Source organism: Lynx rufus, unplaced genomic scaffold (genome assembly GCF_022079265.1).
Source record: "Lynx rufus isolate CCGP_SWC_20201006 ecotype Redwood Valley unplaced genomic scaffold, mLynRuf1.p SCAF_13, whole genome shotgun sequence".
NCBI classification, from domain to species: domain Eukaryota; kingdom Metazoa; phylum Chordata; class Mammalia; order Carnivora; family Felidae; genus Lynx; species Lynx rufus.
Genome location: NW_025814827.1, coordinates 1,547,005 through 1,569,071, shown reverse-complemented (window position 1 = coordinate 1,569,071; position 22,067 = coordinate 1,547,005). Strand labels below are relative to the sequence as shown.

At 36.1% G+C, this 22,067-nt stretch overlaps 1 protein-coding gene across 2 annotated transcripts in view; it reads left to right on the top strand.

Moving 5' to 3' along the window:
* The first annotated feature begins 263 nt into the window (after positions 1–263).
* Positions 264–22,067, top strand: part of PEAK1 (pseudopodium enriched atypical kinase 1) — a 190,073-nt gene continuing 168,269 nt past the window's right edge. For both annotated transcript variants that reach the window (XR_006961219.1, XM_047074749.1), the window contains exon 1: positions 264–331. The gene's annotated coding sequence lies outside the window, so the exon portion shown is untranslated. The remainder of the gene's footprint in view (positions 332–22,067) is intronic.

Below are 22,067 nucleotides of genomic sequence, written 5' to 3'. Positions count from 1 at the left end.
ATCTTTAACAAAGGTATTGTTCATTGAAAGTAATTTTTTGTGGTAAGGTTACTTTTCTGGCTACTTAAACAATAGTACTTTCTAAACTAAAATACCTCTTAGTTATGTCATCACTTAAAAACAAGCCCACTAAATAGAATGTGTAACAGTTTGACTCTGCCTAAAGGTATGTTAAAGAATGCTCAGTTTTAAAGTATGACTCAGATAACCTTCACTAATATGTTTTTCCCACTTTCCATCTTCCTGTAGGAAAAGAATATTTGAGGTCCACTCCTAAGGAAAGAAAAGGAAGCAATGACATAATGCCTAGAGTTGGAACCAGTTAAACTGGGTTTGTACGTTTTCTTTTCATGATGTAACACATTTATTGCAGGGTTAAATCTCTTTTTATCAATGTCTTGTCTTATTCCAGCATCAAATCTTATAATTTTGAAACTTGCCTTGGTATGGAAGAGACAAAGATGACAAAGACATGCCCCTTTCAAAGTATTTGCCATGTTTCTGTGACTAGGAAAGACAGAATGCTAAATTGCTAGATAATAGTCTCATTTTCAGATGAGAAGCTTTGAGAGGTTTGGTAAATTGCTCAAGGTCTAAAGCTCTTAGATAGGCTGGGATTCAAATTCAGATTTGTTGACTCCAAGCCTCATTTGCCTTCCATTAGGTCACAATGCCCCTCATTTTATTTCAGTTTAGTTGTTGCACAACTGCTGATAAATGAATTTGAGGACCAGGACCCCATGCATTTAATTTCAGGAATTTTTCTGATAAAGTAAAAGGAGAAAAAAGCATTCTTTATTTCCCAGAAGTTAAAGAGATTAGAGAAGGGAACTAAGTATATGCCAGACCGTCAAAGGGCCTTTACATGAGCTAGCTCCTTTAATTCACAGTAACCAGGTGTGATATACTTGGTATTATTCCTATTTTAAAGATGAGACTGAGGATCAGAGAAATAAATAAATTGCCCAAGATCACATATCTAGTTAAGTAACAAAATCAGAATTGAAACCCTTTAATTTGGAAAGTTTAGATAGGGTTTGTATCATGCCTATTGACTTTATTTTTTTTATAAAGACTTTTTTTTTTTTAAGTTTATTTTGAGAGAGAGAGAGAGAGAGAGAGCGCACGCAGGAAAGGGCCAGAGAGAGAGGAAGGGGCAGAGAGAATCCCAAACAGAGTCCTCATGGTCAGTGCAGAGCCCAACACAGGTCTTGAACTCATGGAATGTAAGATCATGACTTGAGCCAAAATCAGAGTCGGACATTTAACCAACTGCACCACCCACCCGCCTGTTGACTTTAAATTGAATATCACACAAGCCAAATGAATAGCTGTACAGTTAAATCTGGAGCCCCTTTTGCTGTTTGTATCATTTTTCTTTTTTTAGTGTAATAATGATTTCAGGAATAGAATTTAGTGATTCATCACTTACATATAACACCTAGTACTCATCCCAACAAGTGTCCTCCTTAATGCCCCTTGCCCATTTAGCCCATCCTCCCCACCCAACACCCCTCCAGCAAACTTCAGGTTGTTCTTTGTAAGAGTCTCTTACGGTTTGTCTCCCTGTTTTTTTTTTTTTTTTTTGCTTCCCTTCCTGTATATTCATCTGTTTTGTGTCTTAAATTCCACATATGAGTGAAATCATATTTGTCTTTCTCTGACTTATTTCACTTACCATAATGCACTCTGGTTCTATCCAAGTTGTGGCAAATTGCAAGATTTCATTCTTTTTGATCGCTGAGTAATATCCCATTGTATATATATACCACATCTGTATCCATCCATCACTCAGTGGACATTGGGCTCTTCCCATACTTTGGCTGTTGTCAATAGTGCTGCTATAACATTGGGGTGCATGTGTCCCTTTGAAACAGCACACCTTTATCCCTTGGATAAATACCTAGTAGTGCAATTGCTGGATCGTAGGGTAGTTCTATTTTTAATTTTTTGAGGAACCTATGTATGTTTTCCGGAGTGGCTGCACCAGTTTGCATTCCCACCACCAGTGCAAAAGGGTTCCCCTTTCTCCACATCCTCGCCAACATCTCTTGTTGCCTGAGTTGATTTTAGCCATTCTGACAGGTGTGAGGTGGTACCTCATTGTGGTTTTGATTTGTATTTCCTTGATGATGAGTGATGTTGAGCATCTTTTCATTTATCTGTTAGCTACCTGATGTCTTCTTTGGAAAAGTGTCTATTCATATCTTTTGCCATGTCTACACTGGATTATTTGTTTTTTGGCTGTTGGGTTTGGTAAGTTCTTCACAGATTTTGGATATTAACCCTTTATCTGATATGTCATTTGCAAATATGTTCTCCCATTCTGTCACTTGCCTTTTAGTTTTGCGAATTGTTTGCTGTGCAGAAGCTTTTTTTTCTTGATGAAGTCCCAATAGTTCACTTTTGCTTTTGCTTCCCTTGCCTCTGGAGGTATGTCAACTAAGAAGTTGGAGCGGCCGAGGTCAAAGTAGTTTTTGCCTGTTTTCTTCTCTAAGATTTTGATGGTTTCCTGTCTTACATTTAGGTCTTTCATCCATTTTGAGTTTATTTTTATATATGGTGTAAGAAAGTGGTCCAGGTTCATTCTTCTGCATGTCGCTGTCCAGTGTTCCCCACACCACTTGCTGAAGAGACTGCCTTTTTTCCACAGGATATTCTTTCCTGCTTTGTCAAAGATTAGTTGGCCATATGTTTGTGGATTCATTTCTGGGTTCTCTATTCTGTTCCATTGATCTTTGTGTCCATTTTTGTGCCAGTACCATACTGTCTTGATGATTCCAGCTTTGAAATACAGCTTGAAGTCTAGAATTGTGATGCCTCCAGCTTTGGTTTTCTTTTTCCAGATTTCTTTGGCTATTCAGGGTCTTTTGTGGTTCCAAACAAATTTTAGGATTGTTTGTTCTAGCTCTGTGAAGACTGTTGGTGTTATTTTGATAGGGATTACATTGAATATGTAGATTGCTTTGGGTAGTATCAACATTTTAGCAGTATTTGTTCTTCCAATCCATGAGCATGGAATTTTTTTTCCATTTCTTTGTGTCTTCAATTTCTTTCATAAGCCTTCTATAGTTTTTAGTGTATAGATTTTTCACCTCTTTGGATAGGTTTATGGTTTTTGGTGCAATTGTAAATGGGATAGCTTCCATGATTTCTCTTTCTGCTGCTTCGTTATTGGTATATAGAAATTCAACCAATTTCTATACATTCATTTTATATCTTGTGACTTTGCTGAATTCATGTATCATGTCTAGCAGTTTTTTGGTGGAGTCTTTTGAGTTTTCCACATAGAGGATCATGTCATCTGCAAAGAGTGAAAGTTTGACTTCCTCCTTGCCATTTTGGATGCCTTTTATTTCTTTGTGTTGTCTGGTTGCTGAGGTGAGGACTTCCAACACTATGTTGAATAACAGTGGTGAGAGTGTATAGACTTGTCATGTTTCTGACCTTCAGGGAAAAGCTCTCAGTTTTTCTGCATTGAGAATGATATTAGCTGTGGGTCTTTCATATGTGGTTTTATGACCTTGAGGTATGATCCTTCTGTCCCTACTTTCTTCAGGGTTTTTTTTTTTTTTATCAAGAAAGGATGCTATATTTTGTCAAATGCTTTTTTAGCATCTATTGAGAGGATCATGTGGTTCTTATCCTTTCATTTATTAATGTGATGTATCACATTGATTGTTTTGTGGATATTGTATCAGCTGTCATCCCAGGAATAAATCCTACTTGATTGTGGTCAGTACTTCTTTTAATGTATTGTTGGGTCTGGTTTTCTTGTATCTTGTTGAGAATTTTTGCATCCATGTTCATCAGGGAAATTTGTAGTTCTCCTTTTTAGTGGGGTCTTTGTCTGGTTTTAGAATCAAGGTAATGCTGGCCTCGTGGAATGAGGCTGGAAGTTTTCCTTCCATTTGTATTTTTTGGAACAGCTTTAAAAGAACAGGTGTTAACTCTTCTTTAAATGTTTGGTAGAATTCCCCTGGAAAGCCATCTGGCCCTGGACTCTTGTTTGTTGGGAGATTTTTGATTCCTGATTTGATTTTACTGGTTATGTGCCTGTTCCAATTTTCTATATCTTCCTGTTTCTGTTTTGGTAGTTTATATTTTTCTAGGAATTTGTCCATTTCTTCCAGACTGCCCATTTTATTGGCATATAATTGCTCATATTATTCTCTTAATATTGTTTGTATTTCTGCAGTGTTGGTTGTGATCTCTCCTCTTTCATTCATGATTTTATTTATTATGGGTCCTTTCCTTTTTCTTTTTTATCAGTCTAGCTAGGGGTTTATCAGTTTTGTTAATTTTTTCAAAGAACCAGCTCCTGGTTTAATTGATCTGTTCTACCTTTTTTTTTTTTTTTTATTTCAATATCATTGATTTCTGCTCTCATCTTTATTATTTCCCTTCTTCTGCTGGTTTTGGGCTTTATTTGCTGTTTAGCTGTAAGGTTAGGCTGTGTATTTGAGACCATTCTTCCTTCTTTAGGAAGGCCTAAATTGTTATATACCTCCCTCTTATGACCACCTTTGCTGCATCCCAGAGGTTATGGATTGTCATGTTTCCTTTTTCATTGGCTTCCATGTACTTTTTAATTTCCTCTTTAATTTCTTGGTTTACCCAGTCATTCTTTAGTAGTTGTCTTTAATCTCCAAGTGTTCATGATCTTTCCAAATTTTTTCTTGTGGTTGATTTCATTCCATAGTGTTGTGGTCCAAAAATATGCAAGGTATGTTTTCTGTCTTTTTGTACTTGTTGAGGGCTGATTTGTGTCCCAGTATATGATCTGTTTTGGAGAATGTTCCATGTGCACTCAAGCAGAATGTGTATTCTGCTCCTTTAGGGTGACATGTTCTGAATATATCTGTTAAGTCCATATGGTCCAGTGTGTCATTCAAAGCATTGTTTCCTTATTGATTTTCTGCCTAGATGATCTGTCTATTGCTCTAAGTGGGGTGTTGAGTCCCCTACTATTATGGTATTATTATCAGTGAGTTTCTTTATTTTCGTGATTGATTTACATATTTGGATGTGTCACGTTGGGAGCATAAATATTTTTAATTGTTAGATCTTCTTGGTGGATATAACCCTTAATTATGATATGATGCCCTTCTTCATCCCTTGTTACAGTCTTTATTTTAAAATCTAGTTTGTCTGATGTAAGTATGGTTACTCTAGCTTTCTTTTGATGACCACTAGCTTGATAGATGGTTTTCTATCCCCTTACTTTCAATTTGCAGATGTCTTTAGGTCTAAAATAGGTCTCTTGTAAGCAGCATCTAGTTGGGTCTTGTTTTCTTATCCATGCTGATACCATTTGTCTTTTGATTGGAGTGTTTACTACATTGACATTTAGAGTGAGTACTAAAAGATATGAATTTAGTCCTATTGTGTTGCCTATAGAGTTGGTATTTCTGGTGATGTTCTTTGGTTGTTTCTAGTCTTTGTTGCTTTTGGTGTTTTTTTGCTTGCTTGTTTGTTTGTTTGTTTGTTTGTTTTTGTCTTTTCTCCCATCAAATGGTCCCCCTTAACATTTCTTGCAGGGCTGGTTTAGTGGTTACAAACTCCTTTAGTTTTTGTTTGTCTGGATAACTCATTATCTCTACTTCTATTTTGAATGACAGCGTTGCTGGATAAAGAATTCTTGGCTGCATCTTTTTCTGATTCAGAACTTTGAATATATCCTGTTACTACTTTCTGGCCTGCCACGTGTCTGTGGATGGGTTTGCTGCAAACCTGATCTGGCTTCTCTGATACGTTAAGGACTTTTTTTTTCCCTTGCTGCTTTCATAATCCTTTCTGTGTGTGTGTATTTTGTGAATTTGACTATGATATGTTTTGGTGATGGTTGGTTTTTGTTGAATCTAATGGGAGTTCTCTGTGCTTCATGGATTTTGATGTCTGTGTCCTTCCCCAGATTAGGAAAATTTTCTGCTATAAACCTTCTGCCCCTTTTTCTCTCTCTTCATCTTCTAGGACTCCTGTGATTCAGAGATTATTCCTTTTTAATAAGTCACTGTCCTCTCAGTCTTGTGACGTGCTCTTTTGCCTTTGTTTCCCTTTTTTTTTCTACTTCATTATTCTCCATAATTTTGTCTTCTATATTGCTGATTCACTGCTCTTATTCATCCATCCTTGCTGTCCAGGCATCCATTTGATCTTGGTTATAACATTTTTAATTCCATCCTGACTAGACTTTACTTCTTTCATCTCCACAGAAAAGGATTCTATGTTTTTTTCAACCCCAGCTAGTATTCTTATTATTGTGGTTCTAAATTCCAATTCAGACATCTTGCTTATATCTGTGTTGATTAAGCCCCTAGCAGTGATTTCTTCCTGTTCTTTTGGGGTGAATTCCTTTGTTTGGTCATTTTGGAGGAAGAAAAAAATAAAATTAAAATTAAAAAAATTTAAAGCAAAACAAAAATTCAGAAAAGGAAGCTAGATCCTAGGTGTATTTTGCTCTGCTTGTTGAAAGAAGCTTGATAGAATAGAGAAAAAAAGGGAAAGAAAAGAAAGAGAAGACAAAAAATTAAGAAAACATTTAACAATTTTAAAATGTATAGAATAAAATAGGATAAAATGAAATAAAATGAAAGAATAAACAATTTAAAAAATAAAGTAAAAAAAATGTTTAAAAAATTTAAAAAAAGAAAATAAAAATAATTTTTTCTTTCTGTATCCGAAAAAAAGAGAAGGAAAACAACAAAAACAAAAACAAAAAAATTTAAACAAAAACAGAAGTATAAAAAATGAATAAATGAACCAGCAAACAGAATGAAAAGCGAATGAAGTTACTACATCCCATTTCCCCTAGAACTCGAACTCAAACTATGAAGCACTCTATAGTCTGTACACTAAGCAAGTAGAGGGACTTGTGCTGGTTTTCTAGGGGAAGTGCTCAGAGGGGGCAGTTGGGTGGGGCTTATTGTAATGCCTCTGCTCTCCAATAGGTGGCACTGCTTAGCTCACTGAGGTGGGTCAGTGTGGTGTGCCTGCACCTGCCAGGGAGAGGTGGAAACGGCTTCACCCATCTCCCTAGCCTCTGGCACCTGTCCTTTGTTTCACGTTTCCATCCACTCCCAGCTTCTTACCCTGTTCGTGTCCAAGCCATCCACCTGCCAGAGTTTTATCTCAGTTGGGGCTGTGTTTAAAACCCCACACTTCAGAGACCCCTGTGGCTTGGATCTGTGCAGACTCTCTGTGGGAGGGTCTCACCGAACAATGGGCCCTGCTGGCTTGCCTCACAAATCGTTCCTGCCATCACGCAGTGGCAGAGGTTCAGAGATGATGGCAAATCACAACACAGCCAGTGCCATGTTTCACTGCACTCTGGCATCTTTGTCCCAATACCAGCAAATGTGGCTGCTCTCTAGGGTCCACTGGAACCATTGCCTGTGGGGAGGTCATGTAGCCTCTACCAAATGCTCTCCTAGCAGGGGAACTGCTTCCCCCTGTGTGGCACATGGACCCCTCAGACCATGTTGCCAGCTTCTGGGACTTCACCCTATTTCCTCACCAGAGCACAGCTAGGCACCAAGCTTTGCAACTTCAGAGTCTGCATTCCACAGTTTATAGAATCCTGGTGGTATTGAAACCCTCTCCTTTCCGTCAGTGGTTTTGGGGAACAGATTTCTTGTTCAGTCCCCTGTGAGTGTTTTCACTCTTTGTCTTTCTCTCCAGAAACTTTCAGGGGAGTGTTTTTTTTTTTTTTTTGCACTTTCCCCCTTTCTGTGTCCTCCACAAAAACAGCTCCCTACCCTCCACGGCTTTTCCCTCCCCCAGTTCACCTGTACAGAACTGCATACCTGCTGAGTTCTGTGGCTAAAGTTATGCAGATTGTTGTGTTAATCCTCTGATCAATTTCCTAAATGTGCAAAATGGTTTGGTGCTGATATAGCTGCATTTCAGGGATGAGACAAGCTGAGGGTCTCCATGCTGCTCCACCGTCTTGTCACTCTTAGTATCATTCGTAATTGAACTACTAGAAGTTAGGTCATTTTTCCAAAATAATATTTACATATTTTTAAAGAGCTTTTCATTGTCACCAGTTTGAAAGGTAATTGTTTAAGCTATGGTGAAGAAAGGTTTTAAGCTCACAGAATGGCGAACAGCATCACATGCCGGAAGAGATTTTGCTGTAGTCAGGTCTTGCCTGCCCCAAGTTTCCTACTGACTTTTCCAGTCAGCAGGTTCCCTGGCCTACCTTTGGACACCTTTTATGAGATGAGAAGTTTGAGTTGATTTCCCTAAGTCTCTTATAACTGTAATGTTATCCTATCAGTAAGTAGAGTTTTTATGTGTTTCAAATGTAAATATTAAAGGAATTTTAGAGATGGAAGGAAGTCTTTAGTGGTCAGCTACTGGAATCCTCCCATATGACAGATGAAGAAATGGAGACCCTCACCTCTGTGTGACACTTTAAACATTTAGAGCTCTTTCACATACATTAACCTCACCAAAATCTTGTGTATTAAATTGTATCATCATTATTGTAGAGATTAATTCATCCATGGTCCCTTAGCTGGGCCTTGTATCTATGAGCCTCACCAAAATCTTGTGTATTAAATTGTATCATCATTATTGTAGAGATTAATTCATCCATGGCCCCTTAGCTGGGCCTAAAGTTTACCAGGTTTGCTTTAGTGGGATTAATTATACTCTGTGATGAAATCCTGTTGTGTGAAAAAGTGACAATTCAGTGATTTGTAAAGCAAGTCCAAGCAGGAAAAGCAAACATTTCCAAGTATGAAAGTGGTAATGAACTCAGCAGTCTAAATAGCAGAAATAAAGAGGGAAAGAGGTGGCAAAAACTAAGGTCTATGAGCTGAGTTAATCTTAGTTTTCATTTATTCCTGGATTAGGAGTAAGCATAATTGACTTTTAGTATTCTTGTGTTTATCAGTAGTGTAGTATTTGAGTTGCTTTATCCTTAACAAAATAACTCAAATAGAAACTGTACTTTGTAATAACATACTTTCAAAAATATTGCAGGTGAGCTAGAGGAACTTAAAACAGTTCATTCAAAAGGGTATCCCCAAAAAACAAATGAACAAGTAAGTGTGGGAAACTAAGCTTTATACACAGTTATTTATTTCATTGCCTTTAGTGATGTGGGTTTTTTTTTTTTCTTTTCTTTTCTTCCTGTTTCTGCTCTGTAGTGTGGAGGTATCCTTTCAAAATGTTACCTGTTTCTAGGCTATTGACCTGGCTGTGCCAAACAACAAATTGCTTTACCTTGGTTCCTTCTTATCCTTTTCTTCCCCTTCCTTCTTTTTATTTATTTAAAGTTTTTATTTAAATTCCGATTAGTTAATTTCAGGTGTACAATTTAATGATTCAACCTTTCCATAAACAACACCTGGTGCTCATCACAAGTGCACTCCTTAATCTATAAAATCTATTTAACCTACCTCCCCTCTGGTAACCATCAGTTTGTTCTCTGTAAGTGTCTTTTTCTTGGTTTGCCTCTCTCTCTCTCTCTCTCTCTCTCTCTCTCTCTCTTTCCCCCCCTTTGTTCTTTTGTTTTGTTTCTTAACTTCCACATGTGAAGAAATCATATTGTATTTGTTTTTTTCTGACTTATTTAACTTAGCATAATACTCTCTAGGTCCATCCATGTTGTTACAAATGGCAAGATTTCATTATTTTTTATGGCTGGGTAATATTCCATTGTAAATATACCTACCACATCTTCTTTATCCATTTATCAGTCAGTGGACACTTGGGCTATTTCCATAATTTGGTTATTGTAGATAATGCTGCTTACCTTTGTAACTTTCTATAAACAATATATATATTTTTTTTAATTGGAAAGAAAATTGTCTTAAAACTAGTATATGGATGTTAGTTTTTCTTTTACAGTTTTGTTCACCAATTTGTTCTTCCTTTAAAAGGAGCCCATTTGTAGATTGCATGGTATCGTGGTGCTTTCTCTGTGGATATGAAAATTTGATCACTAACAATTTCTATTTTTCATTCTATACTAAATTTGTTTTTAATTATAAACTATGTTCTATAGAACTTATAAATTGGAGCAGGATCTCTCATATGGTTCTAATCAAAAAGGACAACCATAAAGGATGGAGTAAGTGTATTATAAAATTTGAAAGCAACAGTGTAAGATTTGGCTTAAATTAGAGAGGAAGAATGTTCTTGAGATCTTTTTTTCCCTGAGAGTCCTTTTAAAGATTCTCTTGCCTAGCTGCTGATATTCTTTCCACATGCCCTGTCCTACCGAGTTCTGCCTTACAGCCCACTCCCATTCGCATTCCATTGCAGACCCATGGAATTCAGAGAAATGGCATTTGTGGACGACTTGAATAGTCTGGTCTTTAATTTTCAGTTTTGTGTCTGATCTCAAAACGTGTGCAAGGGCTTTTTTTCAGTTGTTGCTTTAAGATTCTTTAAAGGAAAAACCGAAAAGGTCACTTTACAGTAATGGATACTTAATTGTTTTATGGTAAGTCAGGAGCTAGTCTCCTGGAAACTTCCAACACCTGACATAAACACTTTCATTAAATTGTGCCTAATATAATATGACTGTGTTTTACTTGCCCAGACTATACTAAGGACTACAATTAGCTTCTCATTGGCCAGCTGTGATTTAGTGGTCGTAATAAAGTTATGATATTTAGCTGAGGGCTTAGAATTTTTAAAGGTGACTGGGTTTTTTCCTGATTTGTGTTTCCCTTGTTTGCATTAGAGCTAAAGAGCCAGGCTCCCAGGCTGGTGTCGCATTCATATTAAAACATTCCCTTTATACGCATATGGTCCATGGGATTCTAAAGGCATGGTTTTAATAGATTAAGTCTTCTGATTTTTGTTTTTTCAATGCTTGTTTATTTTTGACAGAGTGTGAGCAAGGGAGGGGCAGAGAGAGAGAGAGAGAGAGAGAGGGAGATACAGAATCCAAAGCAGACTCTAGGCTCTGAGCTGTCAGCAGAGACCCCATTGTGGGGCTCAAACCCACGCACTGAGCAATCATGACCTGAGCTGAAGTGGGATATTTATTATTTAAAAAAAAATTTTTTTTAATGTTTATTTATTTTTGAGACAGAGAGAGACAGAGCATGAATGGGGGAGGGTGAGAGAGAGGGAGACACAGAATCTGAAACAGGCTCCAGTCTCTGAGCTGTCAGCACAGAGCCCCACGCGGTAAGATCATGACCTGAGCCGAAGTCGGCCGCTTAACCGACTGAGCCACCCAGGCGCCCCCGAAGTGGGATATTTAAATGACTGAGCCACCCATGTGCTCCAAGCCTTTTGATTTTTAAGCTAATTATTTCTATAAAGAGATAGTTGAAATACTTTTTTTTTTCAGTCTTATTGACAAATCTAATACCACTAAATAAAAGTGTTTTGCCATGGCTTTTATTTAATATTAATATAGATTTGAGTTTTCTCTGGAATTTAGTTGCTGTGCCAGGGTGCTTTCTAATATAAGATCAGTTCTTAATAGATGTATGGAAATATGAGGAACTTTCAGATGCTTTTTTTAAGTGTATTTTTTAAGTTTATTTATTTATTTTGAGAGAGAGAGTGATAGCTAGAGCGAGGGAGGGGCAGAGACAGAGGGAGAGTTAGAGAGAAAGGGAGAGGGAGAGAGAGTGAGAGATTGAGAGAGAGAGAGAGAGAGAGAGAGAGAGAGAGAGAGAATCCCAATAGGCTCCTCACTGTCAGTTCAGAGTCCGACATGGAGCTTGAATTCACGAACTGTGAGATGATGACCTGGACTGAAATCAAGAGTCAGGTATTTAACCGACTGAGCCACCCAGGAGCCCCTCAGATGCTTTTTAATGTCATGTTTAGTAAATCTCAGGGCAGCAGTGAGGAAAATACAAAGATGTTGATTTGTGTGTGTATGTATGTGAGTGTGTGTGCATATGTGATCTAAACAACAAGGAAATGTAAGAAATTTATTTGACTTGCAGCTTTCTCAAAGTTTAACATGGCAGTGGAGTTATAAGAAAATATTGATTAGTTTTCCTTTTCCAAATGTATTGTAATTTTATATCATTTATATTTTAAAGAATTAAATGAATTGATTCATAGTTTCTTAAACCAGAAATATAGGTGATAAAGGGGAGTTACTGAATCTGTTGGCCTACATTTGTAAAATCAGTCCATCTGTCATTACCTAGATATTTGAATTTTTATCAGAAAAAAAAAAAAAAACAGTATTACACCAGTGTAGTTAATTGAATATTTGTTGGCATATATATGTGCCACATTTTTTTCATTTCTCAAAGTGAGAAGATTGGATGATTTTCATAAGTATTCAAAAATTATTCTGCTGTATGAAATTGAGAGTATTGTTAAAATGGATAATCATTTGTTCTCTGGTCTTTTTTTAAGAGAAGCCATCACTGAAGAAAATTTAAACCAAAGGCCATTAATTGCAACCAGAGTTTTCTGTGAACACTGAGTTTGAAATTAAAGTTGTATGAACTCTATTGCTGGCTTTGCTCATCCTTATAGATAAACAACATTTCAGTAAAAGATAATGTAGTCTGAAATGTTGCTAGTTTGCAGGTCTTCTATAGGAGATGTGAAAGATTGCAAAAGATTTGGGGAACTCTAGATTTTCCATATAGGGTTAAAAAGAAAGTACTTTATCATAATGTGTGAAGCCATTAAAACTGGCTTACTTTTTATTCTTCAGTAATCCCAATACCACATGTTTTATAAAATTAAAAATAACAGGCATCATTTTGGTAGCATGAATGCTGGTTCACAGACTTTTTAATAGAAAAATGTAGAGAATGTCTGATGTTATAAAGGGAATAGAAATCTTATATAATCCTTATAGGCTGAGGCCTGGTTATTTCAAATAGGGGAGAGTGCTGTTATCTAAAGATCATCTAATCAAAACTAATAAGTAAGGTCAAATGTTCAGAGCCCCATAAAAACATCACATAAAACCAATAACAGAGACTATTGAAAGCCAGCCCATACTGTTTGAAGCAAGAATTTAGAATCCACTTGACTGTACAGAAATATTTTGTGTTCCTTGTTAATTTTGAGACAATAAATATGTAACAGAAGCCCAGAATAGGAATAGCTTTTAGAATAGGAAGAAGCTTTGAAGAGCATTTAATTATTTCCTTTCATATTATAAAGAGAAACTAAGAGTACGAGGTTAAATTACTCAGCATCAACTAAGCAGTGCCAGTAGTAGAACTAGAATATTGTTTTTAAACTATCAAATAATTGACCATGGAATTTCAAAAATTGTAATGGGAAATGATGGTTATTATTGTTGCTGTTAATTTAAAAACTTTTACATATGGTAAAATTGACTTTTTTACTTGTTCTGTGAGCTTTAACACGTGCAGATTCATGTAGCTCTCACTACAGGTAGGGTACAGTCAGTCCTATCACCCTGGAAAACTGTTTTAAATTGCCCCTTTTTGTTCAGAACCTCTCCCTACATCCAGCTCCTAACAACTGTTAATCTGTACTAATCACTTTAGTTTTGCCTATTCTAGAATGTCATATAAATGGAGCTGTGAAGTCTTGTGTGTGGTTTCTTTCAGTTTAATATTTTTGAGATTCATCCATGTTGTGTATATGAATGCTTCATTCTTTTTATTGTCACTCACTGTTAATGAACACTGAATTGTTTGCAGTTTTTAGCTATTATAAATAAAGCTGCTGTGATCATTTTGGGGGGTTTTTGAGAAAAGGGAGCAAATTTACTTGTGTGTATCATAGAAATGCTGATAGTGAACTCTTAAAATAATTCACAAAGTTAATTCACTTTTTACTTTGAAATAATTATAGGTTCACAGGAAGTTGCAAAGATAGTACAGAGAGGTTCTGTGTACCATCTACCCAGTTTCCCCTATTAGTTAGATCTTATATAACTATAGATTAATGTAAAAACTAAGAGATACATATTGGTATAAAGTTAGTATATGGTTCTTTGGCATTTTTATCAAGTGTGGATTCATGTAATCAAGACTGCAATCTCACCACAAAGATTTCCCTCCTTGAACCCCTTTATAATCTCTCACACACGCACACACCCTACTCTCTACCATCCCTCATCCCCCACCCCTGGCAACCACTAGTCCATTCTCCGTCTTTCCAATTTTATCATTTTGAGAATGTCATATAAATAGAATATAGAATGTTATATAAATAGAATCATGGGCCTTTTTTCACTCAGCATAATGATTTATCCATGTTGTGGTGTATGTCAGTAGTTCATTCATTCTGTTTTATTACTGGTATAGTATTCCATGGTATGGATGTACTATAATATGTTTAACTACTCACTTATTATAGGACATTTTAGTTTCCAGTTTGAGGCTCTTGCAAATAAAGGTAATTATTGATATGATAGGACATAAGTGGGCCATTTTATTTTTTGTTTTCTGTTTGTTCCCTCTGTTTTTTATTTCTTTTTTTCCTACTTTCTTGTAGGTTATTTGAATACTTTTTAGAATTCCATGTTAATTTACTGTAGTGTTTTTAGATGTATCTCTTTGTATGACTTTTTAATGGTTGCTGTAGATACTACATTGTATATTCTCTTCATTCCTCAAGGATATTTTTGCTGGTTGAAGAATTCTAGGTTGACAGTTCTTTTTCTTTCAGCATTTGAAAAATATTGTACCAGTTCCTTTTGACTTCTATGGGTTTTGATGAGAAATACACTGACATTCTAATTGTTTTTCTCCTATATAGATCAAGGTAAAGGTTTCTTTCATGCTACTTTCAAGAAATTTTCCATTGTCTTCAGTTTTCATACGTTTGTCTATGCTCTCTCTTGGTGTGAATTTCTTTGGGTTTACACTGTTTGAGATTCCCAAATATGAGAACTTTTCAACCATATTGTTTTCAAATACTTTTTCAGCCCTGCTCTATTTCTCTTCAACTTCCAAGACTGAAGACATGAATGTTAGAACTTTTGTTATAGTTTCATAGATACCTGAGGCTCTCTGTTCATTTGTATTCAGTATATTTCCTTTATGTTGTTCAGATTTGGTAACTTTTCTTATTTTATCTTTTAGTTCACTGATTCTTTTTTTTCCCTCTCCTCCATTCTGCTGTTGAGCTCATCCATTGGCTTTTTTATTTCAGTTGTTATAATTTCAGTTCTGAGATTTCATTCTTTATATCTTTTATTTCTTTGCTGAAACTATTTTTTAGATTTTCTATTTTCCATTTGTTTCCAGTGTGTTATTAAGTACTCATTGAAGCATTTTTATCATTACTGCTTTAAAATCCTTGTGAAATAATTCTTAAATCTGTGTCATTTTGGTATTGGCATCAGTTAATTGTCTTTTCTCATTCAAGTTGAGGTTTTCCTGAATCTTGGTATGAGAAGTGGTTTTCAGTTAAATCCTGGACATTTTGGGCATGATATCATGAGACTTTGCATTTTATTTTAATCATCTGTTTTAGCAGGCCTCTTTTGATATTGTCCTGACTGGGTGAAAGGGTGTTTTCTCATTATTGCAAAGTAAGAGTATAAGTGCAGGGTCGAATTGTTGGGTTATATGGTAAGTTGTTTGACTTTCAAAGAGGCTGCTAAACTTGCTGGCAAAATTTTACATTGCATTAATTCATCCTGTAGTCATTTCTGCAATGATGAAACTGTTCTGTATCTGCACTCTCCCATGCCTTAGTCACTAGCCACTTGTGGCTGTTGAGCAGGTAAAATATGGCTAGTGCATCTGAGGGACTGAATTTTTATTGCAGTTATCAAGTCAGATTTAAATGGCTATATGTGCCTAGTGGTTACTGTATTGGATAGTGCATCAATATTAGCTCTATATCCTTACCAATATTTAGAATTGTCAGTCTTTCAAATTTTAGTTCTTCAATGAGTATTAATTACTGTGGTTTTAATTGTTTTATGTGCATACTGACCACTTAGTTTTTATAATGATGTTTTTTTCAACGTTTATTTATTTTTGGGACAGAGAGAGACAGAGCATGAACGGGGGAGGGGCAGAGAGAGAGGGAGACACAGAATCGGAAACAGGCTCCAGGCTCTGAGCCATCAGCCCAGAGCCCGACGCGGGGCTCGAACTCCCGGACCACGAGATCGTGACCTGGCTGAAGTCGGACGCTTAACCGACTGCGCCACCCAGGCACCCCTAAAATAGCAGAAGTTTTTAATTTTGATAAAGTGCAGTTTATCAGGCGACTAAGGTCCATAAAATGTCTTCCTGTGTTTTCTTTTTGAAGTTTTAAGATTTTACATTTTCTCTTAGGTTTATGGTATGTTTGAGTTAGTTTTTGTACATATACAAAATATGTGAAGTAAAGACAAAATTCATTTTCATTCCATATGAATATCCAATTGTTGAACTTCCTAACAATTGAATTACCTTGGCATCTTTAGGAATTAGTTGATATATAGGTCTATTTTTGGGTTTTGTATTCTATTCCATTTTTCTATATGTTTATCCTCGGGCTATTACCAAACTGTCTTGATTGCTGTTCTTAATAATAATAATTCTATAAATCAGGGGTGCTTGTGTGGCTCAGTTGATTAAGCATCCGACTCAATTTTGGCTTAGATCATGGTCTTGAGGTTTGTGAGATTGAGCCCTGCAACCAGCTCTGTGCTAGCAGCGTGGAGCCTGCTTGGGATTCTCTCTCCCCTTCTGTCTCTGCAGAGCCTCATCCTCTCTGTCTGCCCCTCCCTCGCTTGCACGTGCTTTCTTTCTCAAGTAAACTTTAAAAAAAAGAGAAAAAAATTCTAGAAATCAGGTATTTTAAGTATTCCTACTTTGTTCTTAATTTTCAAAATTATTTTGATCATCCTGTTCATTTGGATTTTCATACACATTTTATAATTAGTTTGTACATTTCTACAAAACACCTCTGAGATTTTGATTTTAATTGAATTGAATGTATAGATGAATTTGGGAAAGAATAGTCTTATTAATAATACTGAATCTTCCAATCCATAAATATGGTATATCTCTTCATTTATTTCAGTTTCATTGGTTCTGGCAGTGTTTTGTAGCTTTCATTTTACAGGTCTTGTACATATTTTGTTAGGGATAAACCCAGGTGTTCCATGTTTTTGATTGCTATTATAAATGGTATTTAAATGTTTAAAACTTTCTAGTTGTTTTTTGATAGATATAAAAATATAATGAGTATATTATACACACACACACCCATATACCTTGTATTCTACAGTCTTCCTAATTACTTAATAGTTTTTGTATTTGTTTTCTAGATTCCTTAGGATTTTCTGTATAATCATGTCTCTTATAAAGATATCTTAACTTCTTCCTTCCCCATCTTTATGCTTTTCTTTTTTTTGCCTCATTACACTAGCTATGAACTGCAATGTAATGTCGAACACAATGTTTATTATTTATTATTATGTCAGTATTTTACAGATGCCCTTTATCAAATTAAGGTAGTTCTAGACTATTCTGAGTTGTCTGAAGTTTTGTTATGAGTAAGTGTGGAAATTTGTTAAATATTTTTCTGTGTTTATTGAAATGATCATATTGTTTTTCTCCTTTATTCTGTTAAATGATTAATAACATTGAGTTTTTAAAAATGTAAAATCAACCTTGCATTCTTTCTTACGTATTGCTGAATTTGACTTGCTATTTTGTTAAAGATTTTTGCATCTATGTTTGAGAGAGATATTGATGTATACTTTTCTCATAATGACTTTTTCTGGTTTGGGAATCAATCGAATGCTTGCTGGCCATATAAAATCAGTTTGAAAATGTTCCCTCCTCTACTTTCTGGAAGAATCTATGTAGGATTGGTATTACTTGTCTTTATATGTTTGATGGAATTCACCAGTGAACCATTTGACAACTGGAGTTTTCTTTGTGGGAACATTTTTAAATTACGTATTTAATTTCTTGAATAGACGTAGGGCTATTTAGGTTGTTACTTCCTGAGTCAGTATTGGTAATCTGTGTCTTTTAAAAAATTTGTCCATTTCATCTTAGTTGTCAAATTTATTGGCATGAGATCATTCATAATAGTCTCTTGTTTCGTCAGTGTCTGTAGACTCTTAAGTAATGTTTCCCCTTTTCATTCCTGATATTGATGATTTCTGTATTTGCTCACTCAGTGTAGGTAGAGGTCTGTCAGTTTCGTTGATTTTTTTTTTCCCCCCACAGAACCTGTTTTTGGTTTCATTCATCTTTCTCTGTTTTCAGTTTTCTATGTTATTGATTTCTGTTCTCTGTTAGTGTCTACTTATTTTAGTTTAATTTGTTCCATTTTTTTGTAGCTTTTTATGGTGGAAGCTTAGGTCATTGGCTTTAGGCCTCCCCTCCCCACCCCCAAATATAAACATAGAAAACTACAGATTTCCTCAAAGCACCTTTTTATCTGCATCTCAGAATTTTGATAGGTTGGGTTTTCATGTTCATTCATCTCAAGATATTTTCTGATTTCCTTTGTGATTTCTTCTTTGGTCCTTGAGTTATTTTTGAAGTAGGTTGTTTAATTTGTAAATGCTTGAAAATTTTCCAGATATCTTACTGTTACTGATTTCTAACTTAGTTCCACTGTGATAAGGGAATGGGCTGTGTATAGTTTTGATTCTTTTATTTATGTATTTATTTAAAAAAATTTTTTTTAACATTTATTCATTTTTGAGAGACAGAGTGTGAGTGGGAGAGGAGCAGAGAGAGAGGGAAACACAGAATCTGAAGCAGGCTCCAAGCTCTCTGAACTGTTAGCTAGGAGCCCAATGCAGGGCTCAAACTCATTGACTGCAAGATCATGAGCTGAGCTGAAGTCAGACACTCAGCTAACTGAGCCACCCAGATGCCCCTAGTTTTGATTCTTTTAATTGTTAAGACTTATTCTTGGCTCAGCAGGTGGTCTGTCTTCCTAAATGTTTCATAGGCAGTATGAAAACTTATATTTTGCTCTTGTAGGTTGGAGTGTTCTATAAATATCAATTCAATTGAGAGTACTGTTCAAATCTTCTTTATCATTGCTGAACTTCAACTGTACCTATTCTTCCAGTTACTGAGAGAAATGTTGATGTCTCCTACTCTATTTGTATACTTTTTTCTCTGCTTAGTTCTGTCAGTTTTTGCTTCATGTATTTTGTAGTTCTGATAGCCTATACATATATATTTAGAATTATTCTATCTTCTAACTAAAAAAAAATGTCTATTTTGTGTGTGTGTATGTGTGTGAGAGAGAGAGAGCAAGAGCGAGAGAGAGAGAGAGAGAGAGAGGAGAGAAAGAGCACACAAGCGAACAAGGGAGGGGCAGAGAGAGAGGGAGAGAGAATCCCAGGCAGGCTCTGTGCTGCCAGCTAGGCTCGATCCCACAAATGGTGAGATCATGACCTGAGCCCAAATCAAGAGCTGGATGCTCAATCCATTGAGCCACCCAGGCACCACTCCCTGTCCCACCTTTTCTTTTTGAATTTTTTCTGTAAGTTTATTTGTTTTTGAGACAGAGATGCTAGTGGGGGGCGGGCAGAGAGTGAGAAGGAGTGAGAGGCACAGAATTAGCTGTCAGCATAGAGCCTGATGTGGGGCTTGAACTCATGAGCTGTGAGATCATGACTGAGCTGAAGTCAGACACAACCAACCTCATGAGCCACCCAGGCGTCCCTCTTTTTTAATTTTGAGGGAGGAGGGGCAGAGAGAGAGAGAGACAAAGAGAATCTTAATCCACTCAGCACAGAGCCTAACACAGTGCTCCACACCTGGCTCCACCTGGCAACCCTGGGATCATGACCTGAGCTGAAATCAAGAGCCAGACGCTTAACCAACTGAGCCACCCAGGCGCCCCTGTAGATTTATTTTATCTTCTAAATGAAGTTTACCCTTGATTATTGTGAAATGTTCCTCATTATCTTTGATAATATTCTTTGTTTTGGCTTTTGTATTGTCTGATATAAATATGGCTATTCCAGCTTTCTTAAGATTTTGGTTTACATGGTATATCTTCTTCCATGCTTTTAATCTATTTCCTTGTTTTAGTGTGGGATTCTGATAGCATATCAATATATGCAATATATATTGGTCTTGCTTTTTTATCTGGTTTTTAATTGGAATATATAGAGAATTAACATGTAATGTATTTATTAATGTGGTTGGATTTAAATCTATCATCTTGCTGTTTGTTTTCTATTAACCTTTCCTTTAAATTAATTATACTTTTCCATTTAATCTTCCCCATTGGCTTATTCCCCTACTGGCTTATTGTTTGTTCTACCTTTTTATTATTATTTTTTTAGTTGTGCTCTAGGATTTATACGATGCCTCTTTAGGTTACTACACTCTGTTATCAATTATATCACTTCTCATATAATGTAAGACCTTTTTTCATTGCCTTGTGGTCATTTTTTCTTTCTGACCTTCACTTAAAAAAAATTTTTTTTTAAAGTAACATCTCTACCCAATGAGGGGCTCAAACTCAATGACCCCAAGATCAAAAGTCATATGCTCTACCAGCTGAGCCAGCCAGGCACCCCAATGTGTCTTGAAGTTCACTAATCTTTTTTTCAGCAATGCATATACTATTGCTTGTCTCATTCAGTGAAATTTTCATTTTGGGTATTTCTCCCTTCACCATGTTCCTGTTTTCATTCTTGAATATGAAGCATACTTGTAATAGTCCTTTCAATGCCTTTGCTCCATTAATTACATCATGCTTGTTATTTCTAGGTCTTTCTCTGTTGACTGATATTTTTCTGGTTTATGTGTCACATTTTCCAGCTTCTTGGGCCAGTAGTTTTTATTTTAGTTTATTTTAGTTAGTTTAGTTTAGTTTTAAGTAGGCTTCACGCCCAGCACAGAGCCCAGTGCAGGGCTTGAACTCACGACTCTGAAATCAAGATCTGAACTGAGATCAAGAGTTGGACACTTGACCTACTGAGCCACCCAGGTGTCCCCTTTGTCCACTAATTTTTAATTGAATGACAGATATTTGCAAATTTTACATGTTGTGTTCATGATTTTGTGGCATTCATTTAAAGAGTATTGGACTCTTTCCTGACAGGCATTATAAATCCCATATTAGTTTGATTGTTTTCTAGGCTTTCAAGCTTCTTTCAGGTGGGATTATAGTAGCTTTTATTCTAGAGCTACTGTCCCCCTCCATCTGTGGTGTGACCTTTCTGGGGTCACAACTGCCTTGTATATTCAATGAGGGAACTTGTTGAAATCTTGACCCTCTTTCAGCTCTGAGAAGGCTTTGTCTTACTACTCCCTGGTAACTTTCTTTCCTTAGAAATTCTTGTTGGCTGGTCTAAAGAAATTTTACCCTTCTCATCCACAGGTTTTTATTTAGCTAAATACTCTAGGGAACTCTCATTTAAATTACTGGAACTCTTTCTTCTCTGGAACTCTGCCCCATAAATTCTAGCCACCTTGGCCTCCTTGTACTTTTTTCTCTATCTCAAGTCACCAAGATTGCCAGGTTCTGTCTGGGTTCCTCCTCCCTGCTGCTCAGGAGTGGTAAATTACTTCTTGGCTGAGAGCCTTGGGTGATGGTAGGGCTTGCCTTGTTTGCTTCTCTTTTTTCAAGGATAACAGTCCTGCACTGCCTGTATCTGAAAATAGTCCTTTCCTATATTTTACCGTGTTCTAGTTGATTGCATTGGGGGATTATTCTAGACTGCTTAATCCATCATGGTCAGAAATGGAAGTTGAACCATTCTAAAATAAATTTTAATACTTAACACCTTTAAAAACTTCTGAAGTTCTCAAGCAATTATTTTTTTTTACCCAGTGTTTAACCATTGATTTCACTTTTCCTCAGTATTGTTATTAATGATCTTGTATCAACTGTAGGAATGTTTATTTATTTTACAATTCAGAGTCCGTTACAAATTTTAAATCAGAACCTGACCCAAGGAAATGATTTATCATACCTCATAAATTTCACAAATTAGGAAAATGAATTTTTGATTATGTAAAAATTCTCTCAATATTATGGGATGGTCTTTTTATTTTTTATTCATTTTATTTTTTTTACTAAAAAAATTTGTTTAATGTTTATTTATTTTTGAGATAGAGGGAGCGAGTGAGCACAAGCGGGGGAGGGGCAGAGAGAGAGGGAGACACAGAATCCAAAGCAGGCTCCAGGCCCTG